Consider the following 9,906-nt stretch of genomic DNA (forward strand, 5'->3'; position numbering starts at 1 on the left):
CACAACTACTCTGAATTTTGAATTATACTTAATGGGAGTTTTTATGCATGTGGAACAAGCTCCCCAGCCAGGCTGTTGAAGAAGATACCTTCAAGAAACAGAAGGGTGAGATCCTTATTAGTTACTAATTACCATAATGCTAGAGGGGCTGGATGGCCTCCTCTCAATTGTAACATCTCCCATGTTCGTATATTTTATTACTTTAAATCTAAGTGCCCAGCACAGCATTGCACTGATCTGATAGAACAGCAACTGCAGAAATTGCTCTTTCCAAGATCTGGACAGTCAAGCTGCTGGTGTTGTGTGGTTTGTTCCCCATTTAATCCTAAGGGGCTTAAAAGACCTTACTCTTGCTAAGAGAGTTTTTGCTTGCTAAGAGAAAATATTGCAATAGTTATTGTTCTGGCTTTGAATGGCATGTTCTTTCTATTTAATCTTTGAAATAAAGAAAGAATAAAAAACAATATAGATAGTATAATCTTATCTTTTAATTTAATTTAATTATACTTTTTGTTTTCCCTATGCTATGCCTGGCATCAGCTTTGCAATATTCAAGACATGCATTATACTGTGACATGACATATGGGCGGTTTAAAAACCTCCAGAGCAAATAGAAGTACCAGGCTTGAAGATAGGCACCAGCAAGAGCTGGGAGGTATTTGACATAGTTTATAGGCAGATTGACCCGTCTGCAGTATGTCAGTCTTGTATGCACCCCACATACAGCAGCTGGCAAACTGAGGCAATTTGTTGTCAATAGGTCATCTGAGGTGAAAAGGATTTTATGCCTCTTTGAACAAGAAAATTGTGTACTAATGACATTATGGTGCGGAGCTCAGTGATGAGTTAATGGAGTGAAATAATACTTATTGTATAATCTTTGAGTTTTTTCATTGAAAACAAGAGAGTAAAAAGCATTAATATGTGCAAGGCTAATGTTTGTCGATCTCTTATCAAAATATCAACAACTTATTTTACATTTGCAGCAGAGAAACTCAAGAAAAAGAAAAGGTTGGGACAAGTGAATCTGTGCATTTGTTTATTTTCTGAAAACAAGTGGAAAGAGAATACTGTATATCAAATACACAAAAATAGTATCAGGATTTCTTTCTGTTGTCCAAATTAATTGATACATGGCAAAGTGACATTAAGACCTGGAGAATGTATCAGAGGAACTTTTATCCGTGAAATAGAGGTTCTCCCACAGAGACAATGTTTTCCTACTGTATACCCCCTAGGGCAAATAATAAAAGAGGAATAACTGAAACATATGATAAAGATGAACAATAAGAAATAGCACCTAGACAAACATATTTTAATATATATCCTTTCATATATATTAGAATATAAAGGTACAGGTAAAGGTCTGTTCCATGCTGAAGGAAAAAGGTGTCACCTGAAGAAGACTCTACAGCCTAAACATTGTGTCTCTTTTCTTTTCCTTACAGTATGGAATAAACCTTTACCTGTTACTTTGCGGCCTACGCATGCTGACGACACTACCGACTTGAACTTATATATTAGAATGTTGTTAAGTGTCTTCTTTCATATTTTTTCTATATTTACAATTCCAAATATTTAATTGAAACAAGAACTGTCATATTTTATTATCAGATTTTTATCACAGCTTTTCTGCATAGGAGTATGATAAGGAGTATAATAACAGACCTTTTTCACAATCCTTATAATTAATATTAGGATAGCAAAGTTCTGTAATATTTTGTTGCAGTGGAGCGCTGTGAAAACATGGTAAAGAAATAAGAAATCATGCTGAAATAATCTTTATCTTAACAGAAGAGCTGAGGCAAGAAGCTGAATCATGACAGAGCCACTACCCAGTCATAAATCAAAGTCAGGGATAAGAGTAGTTAGGAAGTAAGGTTAGGATTACTCCTAGATTTAAGGTTAGGGTTGGAGATATCATGAAGGTTAAAGTTGAAGCTAAAGAAAGAGTTAGCATTTAGCTAGAGGGTCATTAGAGTAATTAGATAGAGGTGTACTAGAAGGTACTACAACAGCAATGTATTGATCTTATTTGAAACATGACAGACACATTTATTTTCACCATGTAAAGGAACATAAGGACATGGGTAAAGGTTACAAAAGAAAGGAAGCTCTTTGGCCCATCCTGTGCATTGATCCTAGGATTTTCTAAAGCTATGGCTTGGTTTATTAGCATCTCTAAACTGTCCTCATGTGAGTGTGTGTGTGTACCCTGTAATGGACTGAATTTTTTTTTGTACATTGTTTAGTCCTGCCTTGTGTTCTAGCAATGCTTCTGGCTGATGTGAACATTACTAGGATAAGTGATTTTCAGAAAATGGATGGCTGAACATATTGTTTAAAAATACCGTAGCTACAAATGATAACTTGCCAACAGATCAAACACAGTTCACAACTAGATTGGTTCTGTAGTTTTTGGAATCTAAAACAGAGTGGTAGTGTTGTGAACCATAAAGGAGTGTAAGAACCTCATAATATGGTTTGAAGCCCCAGAAGGAACCAAAATTTGAGAACAAATATAAATACGAAATAGCAGGCTCATTACCTACAGGTATTTATTCCAAATTCTGTATGGAGGCATTTTTCAATCCGCGCTTTTAATGGAAATGGGATTACTGTCTTGCTGGCAGTATTGCAGATGACATGTTTCTCAATGATACTTGCATGTGGCGTCCTCAGATCACCATCCCACTTGTTACTACATTCCCTCACGGTATCTCAGTCTCAGACTGTCCTGACTGCTGGAGAACCCCAATGCAGGAACATCCTTTACAGGAGTTAGTGCCATCTGCAAAAACCATTTAAGGATATGCCTTACCATCTGGACAGCATCAACATAGCAAATAACTAATCTTGTAGCATCGCCATCTTCCAGAACGTATGCTTTTTAATCCCTTTTTGTATGCAAGAGGAGAATAAACTAGAATTACCAGTATTAAGGTTACAGAGACTTGAATTGCTTTGGAAATTGTGAAGACATTTTACCAGGGAGAACATGCTCATTGGCTGGAGACTATGACATAAACCACAGGCAGCCAATTCCAGTCCTGCAGGTCTGTAGGTTTTGATTCCAGCTTGTGGACTAAGTAGCTTAATTGAACTAATTATTTGGATAAGAATTAAAATAATCCATTTTTAAGTGTTAATCATCAGGTAATTAAAGGTATGTCTACAACCTGCTGGATTATGAATTTCCTATGACTGTCCTAAATCAGTAACTACAGCAACTTTTCTCAACGAGCTAACTCAGCTAGCAATGTACATTTGCATACTCTTGTATGTTATGTTCAGATAGTATGGAGTTAATAGGATAAAGTGATTCCTTGTCAGTTTTTACACATACAGTAATATAACACATGTCCATTAGTTAAATACAGTATAAACTGACTGTGTTGGTAAGTAATCATCTGTGAAACTATCAATAAAAGCATCTCTGGAGATATTGTGTAGTATGATGTTTTCAAGTTTATCTTATATGGCAATAAAAAACACATTTCATTCATTGCTGTGACAGCTGTGAACTCTTAACAGTCTGTCTGTTTTCCTCTAGAGTAATGACAAGACAAATATATTATTTATAGTGGGTCCCAAATGCACGCTTAGCACACCATAGATTGCATGGCTGATGACTTCATATTGGATAATGGCCACCCTGTGTACGTACATCATGGAGACAAGACATAAAAGGGTAGGATTTCAAACTCAAGGGACCCAAAGAATTTAAAAAAATAAAATGAAGATATAGCTACATTAATTACATCCAATCTTACATTGCTCCCTAATATAAAAGAAATAAATAACAGCGAAGCACAACAACAACAAAAAAGTATTTTCTCACATTTAGATTGTATAACACCGTTACGCTTTTTGGAATGTTTTGTGATTTTGTTTCTTATTTCTGTTTTGTTTTTCTGGTTGACGTCATACACATGATATCTTTGCAAATTCCGTATTTTTATGAGGATTCTTTATTCGCATCCCACACTTTTCTTTGGGCTTGCACTCTGTAACCCTGATGGGAAAGTAGGTCTTAGGGGACGAGGAGGTAAACAGAAGACACAAAATATTGTGGGATATTGAGAGGCGATTACAGAGCGTAAAACTTAATTGTAAAAAAAAGAATAAGATGAAGTGTCAAGACAAATTCAGTTTTTGGCTGAGACAAAAATATTCTTCCAAATAACATACACAATCTATTTTTTAGCATGTTGATGAAGAAATCAAATGATTTGCAAATATTTTAACATTTTTTTAGACTGCCACCTTCCTCGTTATTCTGTGTGTCAGGTCTCTGAGAAGCGAAGGGGAAATGTACACTTGTCTGCGCAATTCCCTTACAGCAAACAATTAGCAAGATGGGTATCAGCTGTGTTAGTGGATTGCTTTGTAAAACATGTTTTGCCATTTCTGTCACTGACCAATGAGACAGCTGGGACTGGAGAAATAATGTTTTTCTTGGAACTTACAGTACTTACATACAGTCCACAAAAGAAAAATAATGTTACTAAAGCTTCTGAACACTCCCAAATGGTGTATTAAAATGTTCACAAAACTGCATCTGCAAATGTATAAGCTGAATAGTGGTGAAATGAGCAAAATATAAAATTGTATTTTTCAAGATATGAGAATATTCTGTCTAAACATGGATGTCAAAGAAAAGCAACAACTTAGACACAGGAGTCGGAGTCTAAATATAGTACATGTCACATGGAATATTTTAACGTTGGGTGACACCCCATTGTCTCCCTTTTACACAGCCTCATTATTCATTTGTTGAACAATGGGAAAGTGTGGTATTTACCACATGAAAGTGTGCAAAAATATATTTAAGAAATTCAACTCTTTAGTGATCGAAACCGCTAGCCTTTTCTAAGCAAACGATAAGCTGAAAAAAATTACAGTGGAGGTGGGAATAAATTAAATATTAATACTGACTTTGCAGTCACATAAATAAATCATTAAATTAGAACATTAGAACCACTATGTTTTAATTTTTTTCAAGGTGGCCTAAAATGGATCATTATTAAAAATGAATTATTTCTTCGTCTTAATACCTGTGAGGTGCTGTAGGAGCTTGTTTTTTTTAATGTTTGGCTATAAATCATAAAAGTTGGTATTTCTGAAGAAAAACTGGAGAGTTCCACTCATCACTTAAAAAAAAATATATAGGGCACTCAGCTGAGAGGTGAAGCAGGAAGCCAAGCCATTTCTGCTTTAATATATGTTATATGGGGAGTGGGCAAACCTCAGTTTTCTGGTTCAGAGGATTATGCTGTTGTTGGGATGCTGAACCCCCTGTCTGGTTTTTGTGTCCCCTGTAGGCAAAGAGCATTAGTCCAGATGGTATTTTTTTAAATGCTGGGAAAGCATGGCTTCCTTCTACTCATCCCAGAACTGCTGTTTCCAAAAGTGCTGGGCATCCAAGCGCATTTTATATTTCCACTTTGATCTTCTGTCATTATCACTGAAATACAGTACTAGACTGCAATCTACCAGTTTCCAATCCATTTCTGAAATTCAAATGAATATTAAAACTATTAGATTTAATTTTTCTTACTTGTCCAGTGATCATATAGTAAAATGTACCACTTGGGTTGTATGGATTTAAGTGCTGATTGCAAGTAGTGGATAGTAGATGCTTAACACGGAAAAACAACAGAAGACTGAGAAAACAAGTAAGCAATTGCCCAGGTTAGGAGGATGCAGAGCCTGAACACTACCTTCGACTGCCTACGCAAAGTGGTCCCCCATCGGCGCGAGGAAGAGATGCCCAGCACTGCGGCGCCTCCCAGAGGCAGTGGTTGGACTTGTACATTAAACATTTTCAGGCAAAGAGAGATATAATGTCTCCCTGAGCAGATAATAATAATTGCTTACACTTATATAGCGCTTTTCTGGACACTCTACTCAAAGCGCTTTACAGGTAATGGGGACTCCCCTCCTCCACCACCAATGTGCAGCCCCACCTGGTTGATGCGATGGCAGCCATAGTGATGCCAGAACGCTCACCACACATCAGCTATCAGTGGGGAGGAGAGCAGAGTAATGAAGCCAATTTATAGATGGGGATTATTAGGAGGCCATGATTGCTAAGGGTCAATGGGAAATTTAGCCAGGACGCCGGGGTTGCACCCCTACTCTTTTCAAGAAACGCCCTGGGATTTTTAATGACCACAGAGAGTCAGGACCTCGGTTTTACGTCTCATCCAAAGGACGGCGCCTGTTTACAGTATAGTGTCCCCGTCAGCAGATGTCCAGAAACCCCAGAGGCATACACACATGGATATTTTCAATACCAGCCACTGTAACGTGTTGTAATGTTGGAAACTAAGGGACATATTTTTGTTCACGTGTGTACTCAAATTTCTGCCCACTAAACTGAAAGCTACAAATTTTATATGAATTGTCTGAAATTGTAGGGAAAGTCTTCCTTTCTCCGTGCTTTTTTTTAGCCATAAACGATTTACATTTCTGTAATATGGGGAAAACATTGATCAGCATGGTTTTTACCACTAGGTGATGCTGTCTGTTAAATACTTAAAACAAAGCAGTTTTAGAGATGTACATTTCATCAAGAAGATTGTTCGTGTATATCTGAATCTAGAACTTTTTCTACAGGTGTGTAAGAGAATTAATCAAAACATTAGAAGGGAAACAGGCACCTCAATATGATTTGTCAAACTCACAATTTTAGCTTTGGTGCCTTTTGTGATCACACAGCAAGAGTGAAAGTAATTAACAGCTCTGAAATGGAAACTGAAGTGTGTAAATTCAGGAGAAACTGTTGTATGACTAAATCTTAAAGAAGTCTGAATTTCTCTCCCAAAATGCCTAATCTTCTACATAAAAGTAACTATAATAGATAGATACTTTATTGATCCCATGAGGGAAATTGCAGTGCAACAGCAGCTTTACACAGACAACACAGACACAGTGTAACGAATGATACAATAATAATAATACAATACATACAATACAAACAGTAGAAGAGTTACTCGCAGTCCAGAACACACAAAGAACAGAACAGTACACAAAAAAGTTGTATTGCACAATATGACTATAAATAAAAAAATATAAATGTATTGCACAGGTCCCTGGCATATATTGCACAGAAACAGTCTTAAAAGAAGAAAAGAAAAAGAACAGATGCATCAGTTTACTGTTCAGTCCAGAAACAGGTCACCGTCAATGTTGCCTCTGCCCAGACGCAAGGTGGATGCGTTGTACAGTCTTATGGCAGAAGGCAAGAATGACCTCCTGTAGCGCTTCCTGTCGCACTGTGGATGAATCAGTCTATTGCTGAACGTGCTCTTCATTTCTACAAGCCTGTCATAGAGGGGAAGGGAGACGTTGTTGCTAATCATTTGTAACCTAATTTTGAAACCCAATATTTTTAGTGATAACAGAAACAAAATCTGTCTCACTGCAAAACCCTTTGGCTTGCTTGCTTGCATGCAGAACCCACACACCATTACTAAACCATTTAGACAACCAATTTAAAATGCATAAAAAATAAGAATTATACATAAGCATAATTATGTATTGACATTTATTTGTGCACTTTCAATGTGTTGTCAGTTTGAAACAGAACAATTGCCTGTGCTCAGGTGGCTGGGAATTAATTAATTTAGAACCCCAAAGCTTAGTTAATAGGCTATGATTTATTAATGATGAATTAATTATACCTTATTGTGCAGTTTTGCCAGCTAAATGGGACTTTAAAGGTTTTTTTATTAATCATCGTAGTGCTAATTACAGACACTTACAGAAGGCCTGCTAATTAAACATGCAACCATATGCAAGACAAGCAGAGCTGCTGATAACTGCAAGAAAGCCAGAGCAAGTCAACACCAGCAAAACTGAGCAGCTCTACAGAGGGCTGTACCACTTTTCGTGACTTACTTTTTAGTTATGCACATTTTTTACATAGATGTTGAAATACTAACCTGTTTGCCGTAAAGTGCAACCCAGATACATACAGTATGCACGTTGTAGAAAGTATTAGATATCTAAAGACTGATTTTGAAGATTCTATCATACCCCTATCAATACCAGTCTGGCACACTAAAAACCTTCATGCTTCCATATCAGACAATTGTCTTATTTCTTCTCCCATAAAACTATTTCCTCTAAAAATATTAAATGTTGTTTCAGATTTGAGAACACACATCGTCAATTAAACACAAAGTGTAAACTTATGACCCATTGCTAACGTCTTGGATAAGACATCATTTTAAAACAAAAACACAAAAGCTGTTATGTTTTTATTAAGTCAGTTGCTTGACAATAAAAACTACATGCTGGCAAAAGTTATCTAAGTTATCTAACGATTCCTAAAGTTAATAACCTTTTTTCCCTCAACTAAGATACCTATAGCTTACATATAACTTCGTTGTACACTGTTATGTATGCAAAATATATTTATTTTGGCTAGAAACATAAAATGCTCTGTTAGCCAGAACGATTTAAGAAACAAATCAATTTTAACGTGGCAATACCTTTGCAACATGACACATACATATAGGATAGCTGTTTTCATGGAACTGTGTAGGGATTAGTATAATACACAGATGTTACTAACTCAAAAACCTTTCTTGCACCACAAGCTTCAGACTAAATAATGGAAGCATGCATGTCAGACTGGCTACTTCTCAAAATTGAGGAGTACAACTTAATTCTCTTTCTTGTGCAGTGTCTGGATGTAATATCTGCATTCAGAATCAATGAAGCATGAACTGTTACTGTTTGCTGTGTAGAAAAGTGAAAAAAAAAACTCTTTTTGTCAACAGCCATTCTCTTTTTCATTTTATTAGACGATCTACATCAGATCTGTTCTTCCAAAACACACTTTAAAAGCTATATGTTTCATATTTTTCCATTGCTGTAATCATTATTTTTTAAATAGGGCAGAAGGTTATTGACAATGACTGATGTTCAACGAAAATCAATCTCCACTAAATACTTTTCCAAAACCATTTTTAAAATACCTGGACTTAAAAGTAGATCATGTTTCGATCAATAACTAGAACATTTTATATTATTTTGTCTGTTTTGGAAGAGCTGCAAAATATGCAAGAGCTATTTGTGAACATGTTGCTGCAGGTTCCTAACTCCTAGAAGAGACAATTTAATGGCATACCAAACATGAGCATTCATCTCAAAATAAAGGCAAGGTTGTTTTCATTGATTGTTGGCCTTGTCCAAACTGTACGTCATTGGGCCATTGTGCTGAAGCCAGTGCTTTGTGTAGATAAAGCAGCAATAGATAGCCAAACGAGTTTCAGAACCATTGCCTGCTATTTCTTCACAGGTACAGGGGCAGATGTTTTGCACAGATATTCTGAACAACAAAGAAGGGGTGTAATTTTATATATACATACATAAGGAGAGATAGAGAGTCAAGAACACCAAGAGTTCTTGCTCTGAGCTCACATATTTTCAGTTGCCAAAAATACAGTAATCTTGTTATAATAAGAACCAATACTACTGTACCATGAACATAATTGGATGAATAAATGATCAACAGTACTCAAAACGTTCATTCCAATTAGATGCAACTAAATTCATTACTTCAGAAAACGTGCTGTAGCAAGCCTCAGTACTGAATGTGGGAATCCTGATTTACATCCCAAGCACTAGAACAATGAGGCACACTCCTAATTAAGGAGTTATTAAGGTCTTCAGCTTTTTCTGTTAGCATAGCAACCAAATGTTAATTTCTCAAAATGTTTCTTTTGGGGGGGGGAGGGGGGATTCACAATTTTTGCAAAAGAACGCAAGCATGCTTAACGGATTAGGTAAATACAATCCTGTATATAAGTATGCAACAAACAGTAACTCTTTAGAACTTGAGACCTGATAATTTTATATAAATTTAAAATCATGAAATGAAAATACAGAAAT

General features: G+C 36.2%; 1 protein-coding gene across 5 annotated transcripts in view; it reads right to left on the reverse strand.

The window, feature by feature from the left end:
* Nucleotides 1–9,906, reverse strand: part of atoh7 (atonal bHLH transcription factor 7) — a 50,342-nt gene that overhangs the window by 12,367 nt on the left and 28,069 nt on the right. For 2 of the 5 annotated variants that reach the window (XR_011189447.1, XR_001478436.2), the window contains exon 4: nt 6,858–7,329. The exons of 2 other annotated variants lie outside the window; for them this stretch is intronic. The gene's annotated coding sequence lies outside the window, so the exon portion shown is untranslated. Of the gene's footprint in view, nt 1–1,034; nt 2,792–6,857; nt 7,330–9,906 lie in introns of those variants that run through there. One more of the 5 variants, XR_001478435.2, reaches the window with a different exon arrangement.

Source organism: Lepisosteus oculatus, chromosome 4 (genome assembly GCF_040954835.1).
Source record: "Lepisosteus oculatus isolate fLepOcu1 chromosome 4, fLepOcu1.hap2, whole genome shotgun sequence".
Lineage (NCBI taxonomy): Eukaryota > Metazoa > Chordata > Actinopteri > Semionotiformes > Lepisosteidae > Lepisosteus > Lepisosteus oculatus.